Genomic DNA, 19,001 nt, shown 5'->3' with positions numbered 1-19,001 from the left:
GAGACTAAGTGTAGAGTTATGGCAGCTCAGGCAGTGGAATGTTCCTCCTGCAGGATGTTTGAGGTAGGGGCAACCACCGATGCTCCTGCCGACTTCATCTGCAGGAAATGCGGCCAGCTCAAGCTCCTCACAGACCGTGTTAGGGAACTGGAGCTGGAGTTGGATGAACTGAGGATTATTTGAGAGGCTGAGAGGGTGATAGATAGAAGCTACAGGGACATAGTTACGCCAGAGAACAGAGGTAGCTGGGTAATAGTTAGAGGTGAGAAGGGGAGAAAGGAGGCAGTGCAGGGATCCCCTGTGGTCATTCCCCTCAACAATAAATATACCGCTTTGGATACTGTTGGGGGGGATGGCCTAGCAGGGGTAAGCTGCAGTGACCGGGTCTCTGGCATGAGGTCCAGCTCTGAGGCTCAGAAGGGAAAGGGGGAGAGGAGGAGAGCGTTAGTTATAGGAGACTGTATAGTTAGAGGGACAGACAGGCGGTTCTGTGCACATTGGCACCAACGACATCAGTAGGAAGAGGGGTGGGGAGGTCATTCAGGAGCTCAGGGAGTTAGGCTGGAAGCTAAAAACTAGGACGGACAGAGTCGTCATCTCTGGGTTGTTGCCAGTGCCACGTGACAGTGAGGCAAGGAATAGGGAGAGAGTGCAGTTGAACACGTGGCTGCAAGGATGGTGTAGGAGGGAGGGCTTCAGGTATTTGGACAATTGGACTGCATTCTGGGGAAGGTGGGACCTGTACAAGCAGGACGGGTTGCACCTGAACCAGAAGGGCACCAATATCCTGGGAAGTAGGTTTGCTAGCACTCTTCGGGGGGGGGGGGGGTTTAAACTAATTTGGCAGGGGGATGGGATCTGGACTTGTAGTCCAGCAAGTAGGTTAGCTGTTTTTCAGGATGTCCAAGAATGTAGGGAGGCTGTGGAGAAGGTAGCACTGACAGGGAATACTTGCGGACACAGAGATGGGCTCAAGTGTGTATACTTCAACGCAAGGAGTATCAGAAATAAGGTGGGTGAACTTAAGGCGTGGATCGGTACTTGGGACTACGATGTTGTGGCCATCACGGAAATGTGGATAGAAGAGGGATAGGAATGGTTGTTGGAGGTTCCTGGTTACAGATGTTTCAGTAAGATTAGGGAGGGTGGTAAAAAAGGAGGGGGGTGGCGTTGCTAATTAGAAATGGTATAACGGCTGCAGAAAGGCAGTTTGAGGGGGATCTGCCTTTGGAGGTAGTATGGGCTGAAGTCAGAAATAGGAAAGGAGCAGTCACCTTGTTGGGTGTTTACTATAGGCCCCCCAATAGCAGCAGAGATGTGGAGAAACAGATTGGGAAACAGATTTTGGAAAGGTGCAGAAGCCACAGGGTAGTAGTCATGGGCGATTTCAACTTCCCAAATATTGATTGGAAGCTCTTTAGATCAAGTAGATTGGACAGGGCGTTGTTTGTGCAGTGTGTCCAGGAAGCTTTTCTAACTCAGTATGTAGATTGTCCGACCAGAGAGGAGGCCATATTGGATTTGGTAGTTGGTAACGAACCGGGACAAGTGATGGGCTTGTTAGTGGGTGAGCATTTTGGTGATGGTGACCACAATTCTGTGACTTTCACCTTGGTTATGGAGAGAGATAGGTGCATGCAACAGGGTAGGTTTTACAATTGGGGGAAGGGCAAATACGATGCTGCAAGACAAGATCTGAGGAGCATAAGTTGAGAGCATAGGCTGTCAGGGAAGGATGTCGTTGAAATGTGAAACTTTTTCAAGGAACAGATACGACGTGTCCTTGATATGTATGTACCTGTCAGGCAGGAAAGAGATGGTCGTGTGAGGGAACCTTGGTTGACAAGGGAGGTTGAATGTCTTGTAAAGAGGAAGAAGGAGGCTTACATAAGGTTGAGGAAACAAGGTTCAGACAGAGCATTGGAGGGATAAAGGATAGCCAGGAGGGAGCTGAAGAAAGGGATTAGGAGAGCTAAGAGAGTGCATGAAAAATCTTTGGCAGGTAGGATCAAGGATAACCCCAAGGCCTTTTGTGCGTATGTGAGAAACATGCGAATGATGAGAATGAGGGTAGGTCCGACCAAGGACAGTAGTGGGAGACTGTGTATTGAGTTGGAAGAGATAGGAGAGGTCTTGAGTGAGTACTTTTCTTCTGTATTTACAAATGAGAGCGACCATATTGTTGAAGAGGAGAGTATGATACGGACTGGTAAGCTAGAGGAGATACTTGTTAGGAAGGAAGATGTGTTGGGCATTTTGGAAAACTTGAGGATAGACAAGTCCCCCGGGCCTGACGGGCCTAGGATTATGTGGGAAGCAAGAGAGGAAATTGCAGAGCCGTTGGCAATGATCTTTTCGTCTTCACTGTCAACGGGGGTGGTACCAGGGGACTGGAGAGTGGCGAATGTTGTGCCCCTGTTCAAAAAAGGGAATAGGGATAACCCCTGGAATTACAGGCCATTTAGTCTTACTTCGGTGGTAGGCAAAGTAATGGAAAGGGTACTGAGGGATAGGATTTATGAGTATCTGGAAAGACACTGCTTGATTAGGACAGCCAGCACAGATTTGTGAGGGGTAGATCTTGCCTTACAAGTCTTATTGAATTCTTTGAGGAGGTGACCAAGCATGTGGATGAGGGTAGAGCAGTGGATGTAATGTACATGGATTTAGTAAGGCATTTGATAAGGTTCCCCATGGTAGGCTTATGTGGAAAGTCAGGAAACATGGGATAGTGGGAAACTTAGCCAGTTGGATAGAGAACTGGCTAACCGGTTGAAGTCAGAGAGTGGTGGTAGATGGTAAATATTCAGCCTGGAGCCCAGTTACAAGTGGAGTTCCGCAGGGATCAGTTCTGGGTCCTCTGCTGTTTGTAATGTTTATTAATGACTTGGAAGAGGGAGTCAAAGGGTGGGTCAGTAAATTTGCAGACGATACGAAGATTGGTGGCGTTGTGGATAGTGAGGAGGGCTGTTGTCAGCTGCAAAGGGGCTTATGATGCAGAGCTGGGCTGAGGAGTGGCAGATGGAGTTCAACCCTGTCAAGTGTGAGGTTGTCCATTTTAGAAGGACAAATAAGAATGCGGAATATAGGGTTAACGGTCGGGTTCTTAGTAAGGTGGAGGAGCAGAGGGATCTTGTGGTCTATGTTCATAGCTCTTTGAAAGTTGCCTCTCAGGTGGGTAGAGCTTGTAAGAAGGCCTATGGCGTATTAGCGTTCATTAGCAGAGGGATTGAATTCAAGAGACATGAGGTGATGTTGCAGCTGTACACGACCTTGGTAAGGCCACATTTGGAGTACTGTGTGCAGTTCTGGTCGCCTCATTTTAGGAAAGATATGGAAGCTTTGGAGAGGGTGCAGAGGAGATTTACCAGGATGTTGCCTGGAATGGAGAATAGGTTGTACGAGGATAGGTTGAGAGTGCTAGGCCTTTTCTCAGTGGAACGGTGAAGGATGAGGGGTGACTTGATAGAGGTTTATAAGATGATCAGGGGAATAGTTAGAGTAGACAGTCAGAGGCTTTTTCCCCGGGTACAACAGAGTGTTACAAGGGGACATAAATTTAAGGTGAAGGGTGGAAGGTATAGGGGGGATAAGGTAAAAACTCCTTTATTCCTGATGAAGGGCTTTTGCCCGAAACGTCGATTTCGAAGCTCCTTGGATGCCGCCTGAACTGCTGTGCTCTTCCAGCACCACTAATCCAGATATAGGGGGGGATGTCAGGGGTAGGTTCTTTACCCAGAGAGTGGAGGGGGAATGGAATGCGCTGCCTGTGGGAGTGGCAGAGTCAGAATCATTGATGACATTTAAGCGGCAATTGGATAGGTACATGGATAGGTGCTTAAGCTAGGACAAATGTTCGGCACAACATCGTGGGCCGAAGAGCCTGTTCTGCTGTATTGTTCTATGTTCTATGGTCTATGTTCTGGTCTCCACATTTGAGGTATAAGGAGAGTCTGAACAGGCTGGGGCTGTTTTCCCTGGGGCGTCGGAGGCTGAGGGGTGACCTTATTGATGTTTACAAAATTATGAGGGGCATGGATAGGATAAATAGACAAAGTCTTTTCCCTGGGGTCGGAGAGTCCAGAACTAGAGGGCATAGGTTTAGGGTGAGAGGGGAAAGATATAAAAGGGATCTAAGAGGCAACCTTTTCACTCAGAGGGTGGTACGTGTATGGAATGAGCTGCCAGAGGAAGTGGTGGAGATTGGTACAATTGCAACATTTAAAAGGCATTTGGATGGGTATATGAATAGGAAGAGTTTGGAGGGATGTGGGCCAGGTGCTGGCAGGTAGGACTAGATTGGGTTGGGATATCTGGTCGGCATGAACGAGTTGGACCAAAGGGTCTATTTCCATGCTGTACATCTCTATGACTCTATGTGGAAGTTTTGGAAAGGGTTCAGAAGAGATTTTACGAGGATGTTGCCTGGTATGGAAGGAAGGTCTTACGAGGAAAGGCTGAAGGAACTGAGGCTGTTTACATTGGAGAGAAGAAGGTTGAGAGGTGACTTAATCGAGATGTATAAGGTAATCAGAGGTTTTGATAGGGTGGACAGTGAGAGCCTTTTTCCTTGGATGGGGAAGGCTAACACGAGGGGACATAGCTTTAAATTGAGGGGTGATAGATTTAGGACAGATATCAGGGTAGTTTCTTTACTCAGATTAGTAGGGACTTGGAACGGCATGCCTGCAACAGTAGTACACTCACCGATGTTAAGGGCATTTAAATGGGCATTGGACATATATATGGATAATAATGGAATGGTGTAGGTTAGATGGGCATCAGATTAATTTCACAGATTGGCACAACATCGAAGGCCGAAGACCTGTACTGCGCTGTAATGTTCTATGTTCTGTCTTCTAAGATTAAGCCATTTGGCCCTTTGAACCTGCTCTGCTATTCAATAAGATCATGGCTGATCTGACTTTAAGTTCAATGCTACATTCCTGCATATTACTGATCATCTTTTGTTCCCTTAGTAATCAGGAATCTATCTATTTCTATTTTTAAAATATTTATGGCTTCTGCATCCACTGCCTTTTGAGAAAGGGAATTACAAAGACATGAGACCCTCAGAGAGAAATTTGTTTTTCTCATCTCTGTCTTCAATGAGCTCCCCTTTATTTTTAAACTAATCCCCCTGGATTTCCATTCTCTCACAATAGGAAATATCCTTTCCACATTTACCATGTCAAGTCACCTCAGAATCTTATATGCTTCAATTAAGTCACCTCTAACACTTCTGAACTCCAAATGATACAGGCCTAGCCTGTCCAGCCTTTCCTCAAAAACAATCTGCTCATTCCTGTTATAAGGAGAAAGTGAGGACTGCAGATGTTGTTTTTTTTTATGTGCAAGGATCCTTTGGGGCCTTGGACAGAGGTGAGTGAGGAGATGTAGGCACAGGTTTTGCACTTCTTGTGGTGGCAGGGGAAGATATTAGTCTAGTAAACCTTCTCTGAGCTGCTTGCAATGCATTAACACTTTCCATAAGTACAGTGACAAAAACTGTACAGAATATTCCAGATGTGGTTTTACCAATACACTGTATAACTGAAGCATAACCTGTCTACTCTTGCATTCAATCTCCCTTGCAATAAAACATACCATTTTATTAGCTTTCCTTGTACTTGCTGTATGGCACACTAACCTTTTGTGAGTCATACATGAGAACTCCCAGATCTCTCTGCATCATCATTTAGATAATATGCTTTAAAAGATTTTTCAGCCAAATGGCAATTTCCAACTTTCTCACTTTGTGCTCTATTTGCTAGAACTTTGCCCACTTATTTGGCCTCTCTTTTTCTCTTTGTAGGCTTCTTATGTTGTTTGCACATATCATTTTCCCACTTATCTTTGTGTCATCAGCAACCTTTGGTTCCTTCATATAAATCATTTGTATGAATTGTAAAGAGTTGAGGCCTTAGCATCGACCACTGTGGCACATCAGTCATGACGTTCTGTTTACCTGAAAAAGACCCATTTATTCCTACTCTCTGCTTTCTGTTACCCCCTCCCATTTATCTCACCACTCCCTTGCTCATTCCTGATGAAGAACTTTTGCCCGAAAAGTTGACTCTCCTGCTCCTCAGATGCTGCCTGACTTGCTGTGCTTTTCCAGCACCACACTCTCGACTCTAATCTCCAGCATTTGTAATCCTCACTTTCTCCTTTCTGTTAGCCAGTCAATCTTCTAACTATGCCAATATGTTAGCCTCAACAGCTTTTATTTTCCACAATAACCTTTGATGTAGCACCTTATCAACTGCCTTCTGGAAATCCAAGAACAATCCATAAAGGCTTCCCCTTCATCCACAGTACAAGTTACTTCTTTAAAAAGAACTCCTGTCAAGTAGATTTCCTTTGACAAAATTATGTTGGATCTGCTTGATTATCTGGAACTTATCCGAGTGCCAAAATTGGCACATCCAAACATTTTTAATAATAACTTCTAACATTTTGCCTCTGACAAAAAGTGGCTTACCACTGCCTCCTTTTCAGCACTTAGGGATGGACTATAAATGTACATCTTGTCAGCTTTGCTCACATGCCATAAATCCTACTGGTAATATCACCATGATCAGTTAAGGCATTTGTATTGCTCTTAACATTTTTTTCCTAAGAGATAAAAATCAATGTTTGTATTTGCTGAAGCATTGAGTTAATACTAAAACATATCTGTCAAGTTTGAAATGCAGCCTTTTGATTCAGCCTTCATAATTAAATAATGCAATCTGATATTGTAGTCACTGATTGCTCATTGTTCCCATCTTTTGTCTCATTTGGATTAAAACAGGACTATATTTGAATGCAGTCGTCCAGTTCAAGTCAATCTTTAGAATTTAAGCACTTTACAGTTTAAAATGCAGCAACTTATATTTAATTTGCATGGTTGTGCAATTGACAAAGTGGAATGAATAAGAGAAATGCTACATCGAGATGTTTGATTCCAATCTGAAGTTTCAGTGAAACACCATTTCTCGTTTATCAGAAACGAGTGGAAATCCATCTCACAGTAACGCTCTAAATGATGCATACATTAATTTAGAAATGCTAACATTCAAAACCAGCTGCAGATCCATTCAATAGTTTATTTTACGCTAGAATGTTTCCTTAATTTCAAGCTGAAAGCAGAGTCAGTTTGAGTTTGCATTTGAATGTGCACATTCTATTTTATGCCTGTGGCTCAGTGGAGTCAAATTATAAACCTTGACATTTAATCAAGGACACTATTGGAGATCAGTGTTTCCAAAGACTGTCATTTACCTTCTCTTTCAATAGATCTGATTAATTAACGCTTTGTCAGTTAGTAGGAATATTTCACATTCATTGAATATGGTACAGTTTTTTGTATTGCACGTGTGACTAGACATACTCGTCATAAATATGACCAAAAGTTCACTTGCTAGTTTTTCTTGGGGAACAACCCAAAATATATATTTATAGATATTTGGCTTACTGTGAGCCTGGGAAAGTACCAGGTCAGAATAGTAGAGCCGAGGCAAATGGACATGGAAGTTCTGTCACATCATTTTTACTGCAGGATTTACGTAACAATGTCAAATGTTTGCACATTCTTCCAGAGTTAATAGTATCAACCACTCACAATGAGCGATTTAAATTGTTTTAAACTTGATCCAACTTTAGCAAAATACCATAAGACACCCTGTTAACAGAATTGAATTCCATGAGATAAAAAGAGTAGCACCAGCATGGATATTAAATGGGGTAAGGGAGAGAGAGTGAAGAATAGTGGTGCATGTCTGATTTTCAAACTGTAAGGAATTATAAAGTATTGGCTCTGAATGGTAAATTTAGAACCATTGCCAAGCATAATTTTAAAATTAGCACATGACATGAACCTCAGAAATGTCACTAACAGTGAAGTGGGTATGATGAGAGTTCAGGCACACAGACTCTGGAAATAAATTGGTAGGGACAAAGATTTCTGGAATTTTACACAAATCTTTGAAGATGATAGGACAAATTGAGCAGGCTGTTAAAAAAATCTTAGCGGGTTCTTGGCTTTATACATAGTACGATAGAGTGCAAAAGAAAGGAATGAATGACAAATGTTAATAATCTCCATTCAACTAGCTCACAGAGTGATGACCCTGTTGACACTGTCTGTGGATCAGTAATCTCTGCCCTTTTCACATGTCTCTCCAGAATGTTTGTTCAAGGCCTTTGCAAATCCATGAGCCCAGTGTTAGTGATTGTGTTAACATCATGGTCTCAATAGAAGCCTTGCTAAGAGGTGATGAGACTCCCTCTGAAATGAAACCTCCTCACCTCCCATAACTTTCATCACTTGTCCTGTCAACACCATGGTGGAGGTAGTGTGCCTGTTGCCATCACACCTTAGTTTGGTCCTCCAGACTTTTTGTATCTTTGAGCATTTCATCTTTTTTTCACCCTTTAACTTCTAATTTAAAATCCTCAAACTCTAATATCAATCAAAGTCCAATAAAAATACTTTTAGCAATATATCTTCATAACTTTGCTTCCTTTGCTCTGATTGTTTCCTCCTCCTGATTTATTCAAACTTTCATCTGAATTCATTATGCTCCTTCCAGTAATCAGTGCCCTTCTTACCTCTCATTCCCTAACCCACATTCACATAAACATTACATATAGCCTCATTACTCCCATTGTATCATCACAATTAAAGCCATCTTTGAAAATGGTCTTGTATTGTTCTCAACCCACGCTTCCTTTCTAAGCCCAAACAGTACTTCTGTATCCATCCCTATAAAAACTAACCCTAATTAACTGACCAATGCACTTTCAAAATCCCAAAAGTCTAACCTTTGTCCCTTTATTTGCTACCAGACCACAGCAGCAACTGATCTGCACACTCTCCACTCTACCTTTAATGCCCTCACTACCATTAAAACTATTACTCTCCATTTGCTTGATCATTCTCCTTAGTATGGCTGTCCCCACCACTCCCACAAATCCAATATCACCAAATGCAAACAGATGTGAAGAATAGCTGTTTTAGTTTCTAGATATCAGGATGAAGCATTCATAGAGGAGAAATTGAGGACTGCAGATGCTGGAGATCAGAGCTGAAAATGTGTTGCTGAAAAAGCGCAGCAGGTCAGGCAGCATCCAAGGAACAGGAGAATCGACGTTTCGGGCATAAGCCCTTCCTCAGGAATGAGGAAAGTGTGTCCAGCAGGCTAAGATAAAAGGTAGGGAGGAGGGACTTGGGGGAGGAGCATTGGAAATGCTATAGGTGGAAGGAAGTCAAGGTGAGCGTGATAGGCCGGAGTGGGGTGGGGGCGGAGAGGTCAGGAAGAAGATTGCAGGTTAGGAAGGCGATGCTGAGTTCGAGGGATTTGACTGACACAAGGTGAGGGGAGGGGAAATGAGGAAACTGGAGAAATCTGAGTTCATCCCTTGTGGTTGGAGGGTTCCTAGGCGGAAAATGAGGCACTCTTCCTCCAACCGTCGTGTTACTATGGTCTGGTGATGGAGGAGTCCAAGGACCTGCATGTCCTTGGTGGAGTGGGAGGGGGTGTTGAAGTCTTGAGCCACGGGATCGTTGGGTTGGTTGGTCCGGGTGTCCCAGAGGTGTTCTCTGAAACGTTCCGCAAGTAGGCATCCTGTCTCCCCAATATAGAGGAGGCCACATCGGGTGCAGCGGATGCAATAAATGATGTGTGTGGAGATGCAGGTAAATTTGTGGTGGATATTGAAGTATCCCTTAGGGCTTTGGAGGGAAGTAAGGGGGGAGGTGTGGGCGCAAGTTTTGCATTTCTTGCAGTTGCAGGGGAAGGTGCGGGAGTGGAGGTTGGGTTGGTGGGGGGTGTGGACCTAACGAGGGAGTCACGGAGGGAGTGGTCTTTTCGGAACGCTGATAGGGGAGGGGAGGGGAATATATCCCTGGTGGTGGGGTCCGTTTGGATGTGGCGGAAATGATGGCAGATGATACGCTGTATATGGAGGTTGGTGGGGTGGTAGGTGAGGTGGTAGGTGAGGTTTCTGTCCTGGTGGCGGTTGGAGGGGCGGGGCTCAAGGGCGGAGGAGCGGGAAGTGGAGGAGATGCGGTGGAGGGCACCGTCAACCACGTCTGGGGGAAAATTGCGGTCTTTGAAGAAGGAGGCCATCTGAACTGTCTCAGACTCCTCCCTCCCATTTCCTAGACCTTTCCATTTCTATCTCGGGTGACCGAATCAACACGGTCATTTACTGTAAACCGACCGACTCCCACAGCTACCTAGACTACACCTCCTCCCACCCTGCCTCCTGTAAAAATGCCATCCCATATTCCCAATTCCTTCGTCTCCGCCACATCTGCTCCCAGGAGGACCAGTTCCAATACCGTACAACCCAGATGGCCTCCTTCTTCAAAGACCGCAATTTCCCCCCAGACGTGGTCGACGATGCCCTCCACCGCATCTCCTCCACTTCCCGCTCCTCCGCCCTTGAGCCCCGCCCCTCCCACCGCCACCAGGACAGAACCCCACAGGTCCTCACCTACCACCCCACCAACCTCCATATACAGCGTATCATCCGCCATCATTTCCGCCACCTCCAAACGGACCCCACCACCAGGGATATATTCCCCTCCCCTCCCCTATCAGCGTTCCGAAAAGACGACTCCCTCCGTGACTCCCTCGTCAGGTCCACACCCCCCACCAACCCAACCTCCACTCCCGGCACCTTCCCCAGCAACCGCAAGAAATGCAAAACTTGCGCCCACACCTCCCCCCTTACTTCCCTCCAAGGCCCCAAGGGATACTTCCATATCCGCCACAAAATCACCTGCACCTCCACACACATCATTTATTGCATCCGCTGCACCCGATGTGGCCTCCTCTATATTGGGGAGACAGGATGCCTACTTGCGGAACGTTTCAGAAAACACCTCTGGGACACCTGGACCAGCCAACCCAACCACCCCGTGGCTCAACACTTCAACTCCCCCTCCCACTCCACCAAGGACATGCTTGTCCTTGGACTCCTCCATTGCCAGACCACAGCAACACGACGGTTGGAGGAAGAGCGCCTCATCTTCCGCCTAGGAATCCTCCAACCACAAGGGATGAACTCAGATTTCTCCAGTTTCCTCATTTCCTCTCCCCCCACCTTGTGTCAGTCAAATCCCTCGAACTCAGCACCGCCTTCCTAACCTGCAATCTACTTCCTGACCTCTCCGCCCCCACCCTACTCCGGCCTATCACCCTCACCTTGACCTCCTTCCACCTATCGCATTTCCAATGCCCCTCCCCCAAGTCCCTCCTCCCTACCTTTTATCTTAGCCTGCTGGACACACTTTCCTCATTCCTGAGGAAGGGCTTATGCCCAAAACGTTGATTCACCTGTTCCTTGGATGCTGCCTGACCTGCTGCGCTTTTCCAGCAACACATTTTCAGAAGCATTCATAGATATTGGTATCATTTGCTGAAACTGCATGCTATTCTAGGAGAGTGCTGGAAAGCAAATATAGTCCCCAACTCTTTTTCTTTCCCATAGATCATCATTTTAAACCACTCTACTCTGTCTCCTCCACCTTCACATTCAATGAACAGTGTGAGGAGCTCATGGATTTCTTTGTTACTAATACAAAGATAATCCAATCAATTGCCTCATTTATTCCCTTCTCTTCCTCTCACCAAGCCAAGCTTTCTTTAAAGTTTACCCTGTCCTCATTGTGAACTATGTAATAGCTGTCCTGTTTTCCCTCATGTCCTCTCCAAACTCATCTAGTCCATGAGATCCACAATTCTCAACCCTATTCCTACTAAGCTGCTGACAATCCAACTTCCCTTCCTTATTTCTAAATTATCTGGTACCAGTAATGCTTCTCCATTTACTTAATCAAAAGTGCAGTGCTGGAAAAGCACAGCAGGTCAGGCAGCCTCCCAGGAACAGAAGACTTGACTTTTTGGGCATAAGCCCTTCATCAGAATTCCTGCTCTTCAAATGCTGCCTGACTTGCATGCTTTTCCAACACTACACTCTCAGCTCTGATCTTCAGCATCTGCAGTCCTCACTTTCTCCATTTACTTATTGTCCCCTTACTTTAAGTTTGCTGCCATTGCCTTCTCCACAGTAAAACACATTGTACCACACAAATGCCAAACCTCAATCATCTCCAAAAAGAGAATCTAACCAGAGCCCATTCGTATTCAATGTGATTATCATAGCCGATGCCCTGGCTTCCCACTGATTGTGAAATTAAATAAAACCGCCTTGTAAATACAGTGGTTACAAGAGTAAGTCGGAGACTGGAAGTTCCATCGTGAGCAACTCAACTCCTGATTCCAAACAGGCTGACCTCTAACTGAAAGACATAACTCAGCAGTATCAGAGAATCTGCTCCACAGGTGAGTGGAGCTCCAACAGCAGATGGAGCAAGCTGTCAGGAAAGTGAATGGAATGCTAGCCTTTTATTGTGGGATGATTCCGGTACAGAAGTAGTGAAGTCTTGCTTCACTTATATGTGGTTCTGGAGTGCTTGTTCTGCTTTGGTTTTCTTATCTCAAAAAGATAGTATTGCCATGGAGACAGTTCAATAAAGATTCACCAGACTTGTTCCTGGGATAGCAAGACTAACCTATGAACAGAGACTGGGAGAACTGGGCCTGTATTCTCGAAAGTATCAAAGAATGAGACCTTCCAAATTAAAGGAATATGCAGAGCAGATGCAGGTAAATTGTTTCCCTTGGCTGGAGAGTCTAGAACCAGGAGACACATTTCAAAAATTATGGGGATAGCACAAGATTCAAAGTGAGGAGAATTTTATTTACACAACATTTTGTGAACCTTTGGAATTCTCTACTGCAAAGACTGTAAAAAATCAGTCTTTGTCCATGTTTAATGTAGTGATGGATGGATTTCTAAAATAAGACAAGGAATTGTAAATCTGAAACAATAATAGAAATTGCTGAGGAAAATCTACAGGTCTCACAACAGTTGTGAAGAAAACACAGAGTTAACGTTTTGAGTCCAGTAACCAGTTCTGCAGAAGGGTCACTGGATTCAAAAAAATTAACTCTGCTTTCTCACCATAGGCATTGATCAATGTAGAGGGATATGGGGATGGGGAGAGTAGGAGGCATTGACAAGTTCAACCATCTATGATAATTCTACAGGGCAGGTTCAACAGGTTGAATGGCCCCCTTCTATTCCAATGTTCTGACAACCGTCAGGAATCTCCATATCATGGAGGATAAAGCATCACACTTGATTCACAATCAGTCCTTATCTTAAACACTTTAAACATTTAGCACAATGCACTGTGGCAGCAGTGTTTTCCACCTACAAGATACACTGCAATAATTCTCCCTAACTCTAGCTCTTTCAACAGCACCACTGAAACACGCAAACTACCTAGAAGAAAAAAACCCAGCAGATTCTTGGGAACACCACCACTTGAAATTTCCAATCCAAGTCACTCATCACATTGATTTAGAACTATATTCCTTCTCCTTCACTATCACTGGGTCAAAACATTGGAACTCCCTTCCCAACTGCAATTCAGTTTCACTTCTACCATATTGTCCATAGCGGTTCGAATAAGTGACTCACTAACACTATCTGAAGAGCTTTTAGATATGGGATGTAAATGCTGACCTTGATGGTAATGCTCAGATCCCAAGAAATAATTTTAAACATCCTTGGCTTCCTCAGACTTGAAAACGACTTTATCATGCCAACGCAAACATTTCTCTCCTCTCCAAAGTACTTAAATGTGTTGTCAGCTCCCAAATTTGTACTGATCATTCGAAGAATTCCATGTAGAAACTCATCCAGTCAGGCTGCTGCCCTTGCCAGAATACCAAAACAGCTCAAAACAAAGCCACAAGTAACATTTCATGTGACTGTGATAAAGGTGAACTAATTTAATCTTACTTTGCCAGTGTGCAGAATTTGGCATAATTGATCATGTTATTCTCTTCTATTGCCTTTCTATTTTGTTGTCCAATTGGGACTGCACTTGCATGGCTCCATTATGATCTATCTAATCATAGCTGGAGAATCATTTTCAATAGCTTTCCTTCTCACTCCCAAACCATACCTTTGGTAGCCCTCAGGAATCTCATTGCCTACTCCCTGTTTCCTATCAACATGCTATTCTGTGATAAAATCAATGCTTCTTTCTGAATATACATTAATGACACTGAACTCCACCTCACCAGCAGCTCTCTAGACTCCTCCACTGTTTCCCAATTGCCAGACTGCTTGTTCAACATCCAGCGCTGTTTCAGCAAATATTTTTTCCAAATTAATACTGGGAAACCCAACTATTGTTTTCTGTTCCTGAACACACTCTTGCCCTAATTTCTTGTTCATAATGTTCACATATTTGTTTATATTTGACTCCTAGACAGGCTTCCAACAAACATATCAATGCCATCACTAAAACTCTTTATTTCCACTTCCACAGTGTCCCCTGATGTTACCCCAGTTTGTGTAAATCTACTGATGACCTACTGCTCATCCATGCCTTCGTTACCTCTAGACTTCACTATCCCAATGCTGTCTTGATCAACCTATGTTCTATGCTGTTTAAAATTAAGGTAATCTGAAACACCACTGCTAATGTCCTGCTCACCCATGATTCCTGTATGTTGGCGACATTGTCTCAGTTTTAGCAACGCTGCAATATTAAAATTGTCAGCAGGGTTTTCTATTCTAGCTTTAGGTTTCCTCACCTCTTTAGTCTCTGCTGCACAAAGCTAAACGATATTGTTTAACATCTGAGTCCTCAGATTCTTGCCTCTTGAATATCCCAGTTTGAACTACTCCATTAGCTGTCAAGATGCTAAATTCTGGATTGCTTTGCCTCTCTTTCACCCAATCACATTAAAGTCAACCTTTTTGTTTAAACTTTGGACCATTGTGACGATGCTGCGCCCTGAAGAGGGATGTGTTCAGTGGTGTTACTATTGCAGAGAGGAGTTGCCAGTGGTAGGGAATGTCTGCTTCAGAAGCAATAGGGTAAACAGATTTGAGCTCCCAGAGATTTTTTTAAAATTAGACAAAAGAAGCATGAGTGGGTGGAGTCAGCCTAACATGGATCCAGTGTTTTAGTTTTGCTTTAATTTGGGATTTTTGGCTGTTGAAGCTGATAGATACAGCTCTCTCTCTCTGCTACAGCAAAAAGCTTGAGTTCTCTCTCTGCTGTTAGATTGTTTCTTTTAGTGTTTTCTCATGGACTGGAGGACATCGCAAGTGAGGAAAACCTGTTTTGCTGAATTTGTCTTTGCCAAGGGTGTTTATGAGGTGCTGCTATATTAGAATAGTTGATGATTAGTAGTTAAATAAAATATTATTAGAACATAGAACATAGAAAAGTACAGCACAGAACAGGCCCTTAGGCCCACAATGTTGTGCTTAGACTTAATCCTAATGTAAAATATAGTAATTTAACCTACACACCCCTCAACTCACTGCTATCCATGTGCATGTCCAACAGTCGCTTAAATGTCCCCAATGACTTCGCTTCCACCACCTCAACTGGCAATGCATTCCATGCATTCCCAACTCTCTGCTTAAAGAACCTACCCCAATCTCTCCTTTATACCTTCCTCCTAATATCTTCAAACAATGCCTTTTCGTACCAGTCAATCCTGCCCTTTGGAAAAGTCTCTGGCTATTGACTCTATCTATTCCTCTCATTTTATTAAGTATTTCAATAGAGTTAAAGTTATGTCAATTTTTTTTTCTGTTTCTATTTTAACTATGTTGTTAGAATAAAGTATGTTTTGCTTAAAGCCTAGTAGTGAACCAATCAAGAACAAATCAATCTTGAACACGGTGCCTTACATTTGCCTTTAAGTAAGATAAAAAATTAACCTATCTCCTTCTTTATTTTGAATGGGTTTAATCTGGTCCATAACACCACCATAAGACCATAAGGCATTGGAGCAGAAATTAGGCTATTTGGCTCATCGAGTCTGCTCATTCAATCATGACTGATAGGTTTTTCTACCCCATTATCTTGCTTTCTCCCCATAACCTTTGATCCCCTTGTTGATCAATAACTTACTTATCTCTATATTAAATATAGTCACCGACATATCTATCGGTCATATTTCAGTGTCAAATTATGCCTTATAACCCACTTGCAAAGTATCTTTGGATGATTTACTTTATTAAACGTATAGCAATTCAAGTTGATATTTTTATCCCAATGAGCATTGAAATCATTGCCCTAAAGCAGAGAAGGTAAAATAAAACTTTGATTGAATCATGATGAGATTTGATAAAGTAAACGTTTTTACTGGCAGAAGGGTTGGTCAGTCCGAAGTTCAAATTTGATGTAATTGGCAGAAAGAATTGTAAGAATATAGTTAATGAGTTGTTACAATCAGGAATACATAGCCTGAAAGGACAGTGGGAACAGAGTTAATGGTATCTTTCAAACTGGAATTAGAGATAAAGAAAACATAGAAGATATAAAAAGAAGTAGGCTATGTAACCCCTTGAGCCTGCTCCACCATTCAATATGATCACATCTGATCATTGAACTCAATACCCTAATCCCAACCTCGCTCACACCTCCCCCTCCCCAACCCTAGATCACTTTAGCTACTTCCTTTATCTATTCCTTCTTGAAGACACGGAATGTTTTGGCATCAATCACTTTCTGCGGCAGTCGATTTCACAGGCTCATCACTCTCTGGGAGAAGAATGTTAAAAATCACACAACACCAGGTTATAGTCCAACAGGTTTAATTGGAAGCACTAGCTTTCAGAGCACCGCTCCTTCATCTGGTGGGGGAAGATTAGTTTTCGCCTCATCTCAGTCCTAAAAGATTTACTGCTTATCCTTAAGGTATGACGCTGGTTCTGAACTCCCCCACCATCAAAAATATCCTTCCTACGTGTAACCTGTCTAGTCCAGTTAGAATGTTATACATTTCTGTGAGCTCCCCCCATTGCTATTCTCCTAATTACTACTAAATACGCTCCTAACCAATTCAATCTCTCCTCATATATCAGTCCTGCCATCCCAAGAATCAATATGGTAAATTTTCATTGCACTTCCTCTATAGCAAGAACGTCCTTCCTCAGATCAGAAGACCAAAACAATATTCACAAATGCCCTGTATAATGGCACAAAGACATCCTTCTTCCTTTCCTCAAATCCTCCCGCTCTGTCGTTTGATTTCTTTGCTGCCTGCTGCACCTGCATACATATTTTCAGTGACTGCTGCACAATGACACTCAGATCTTATTAAATATTCCCATCTCTCAATTTATATCCATTCAAATAATAATCTGCCTTCTTATTTTTGCTACCAAAGTGGATAACCTCACATTTATCCACAGTTTACTGCATCTGCCATCATTTACCCACTTACACTGCATGTCCAAATCACACTGCAACATCTCTGCATTCTCCTCACAGCTCACCCTTTCACATCTACAAATTTTGAGATATTACATGCCATTCTCTCACCTAAATCATTAACATATTTTGTGAATAGCTATGGTCCTAGTACTGATCCCTGCAGAACCCTACTAGCCACTGCCTGTCATTCAGCAGAAGACCTGTTTATTGCTACTGTTTGTTTCCTGTCTGCTGACCAATTTACTATCCATCGCAACACCAAATCCCATGAGCTTTAATTTTACACATTGAGCTCTTAAATGTGATTGTATTAATACTTTAAAAAGAATCATTTGTTGGATTGTATGGAAATGTGACAGAGCGCGAATGCCTCCTACAAGAGCCTGCAGAGGTAAGATGGTCTGAATGACACCTTTTGTGCTGTAAGATTCTTTTTGACCAGGATGGATTAAATTCACTGTTGAAGTATGGAATTTTTTTTAAAGATATAATCACGATGTTTACAGGAATAATTAAAGAGTTCACAGAATACTTTTTTATTACCCCCACACTACCGCCAAACTGCAGTAGTGCTTATTTTAATCTCCTGTTTTTTTTTTACTTCTAACACTCATGTTTTTCTTTTTTTTTACCCCCACACTACCACCTAACTGCAGTAGTGCTTATTTTTTCCCCAGCACCCATGGTGTGTGTGTGCAGGTGTGAGATACAGTGAGAGACACAAGGTGCACGATTCTTTATTCAGTTTCCACCACCAGGAAGAAAGGAAACACCCGAGCGGCCAGTGACAAGCAGCGCCCTTCACATCAAAGGGCAATGCTGTGTGATCAAAAGGTGAAGGGGAGGGCTGGTATTAAATCAAAATAGAGTTGGAGGGGGAAGTAATGCACTCCACTCCTTGCGGTGCCCACCTCTCCCTGAACAACTCCAGGGTGTTAGTGGACACCGCATGCTCCTTTTCCAGAGACACCGGGCTCTAACGTAACCGTGGAAGAGGGGCAGGCAGTCGGCCCTAACGACCCCTCCACGGCCCGCTTCCTGGACCAGTTTATAGCCAGTTTGGCCAGGCCCAGGAGCAGACCCACGAGGAGGTCTTCAGACCTGCCCTCCCTCCTCTGTACAGGATGTCCGAAGATCAGGAGCATGGGACTGAAGTGCAACCAAAAGCAGAGGAGGAGATTTTTAAGAAAATCAAAAAGGGAGTGTAAACGCCCACACCCAATATATACATGGTCCACGGACTCCACAGCACCACAGAACAAGCAGTTGGGCTGGGAGTCCGTGAACCACTGCAACCTGCGGTTGCAGGGGACCACTGCATGCAGCACCCTCCACCCCAGATCCCCAAGAGAAAGGGGGGGGGGGGGGGGACTCCCACATAGAGAGCCCTCCACTGGGGATCCCCACTGCCCAGTGGCAAATGGGCATGCCAAGGCATGTCCAGGCGGTGGATGAGGGAGAAGAGGTGGACGGTGTGCAGCAGCAGTCAATACATGGCCTGCCTTTTTATGTCCTTAAAAGGGACAAAATTAAAATTCCAGAGGCGGCTCAGGTTGTGGGGCACAGGCTCCCGCGGGAAGTACGGGACCTTGGGGCCAATGTGAAATTCTGTCCGGGCAGGGGTGAGCACGGACAGGATCCCACCGCACACCTGCGCATCCTCCAACTGGTGCACTACGTCGGGTCC

Source organism: Chiloscyllium plagiosum, unplaced genomic scaffold (assembly GCF_037043375.1).
Source record: "Chiloscyllium plagiosum isolate Xiang-an unplaced genomic scaffold, Cpla_swu_hap1 HiC_scaffold_19, whole genome shotgun sequence".
Taxonomy (NCBI): domain Eukaryota; kingdom Metazoa; phylum Chordata; class Chondrichthyes; order Orectolobiformes; family Hemiscylliidae; genus Chiloscyllium; species Chiloscyllium plagiosum.
The sequence above is the reverse complement of the archived record's forward strand: the minus strand, read 5'-3'. Positions refer to the sequence as shown.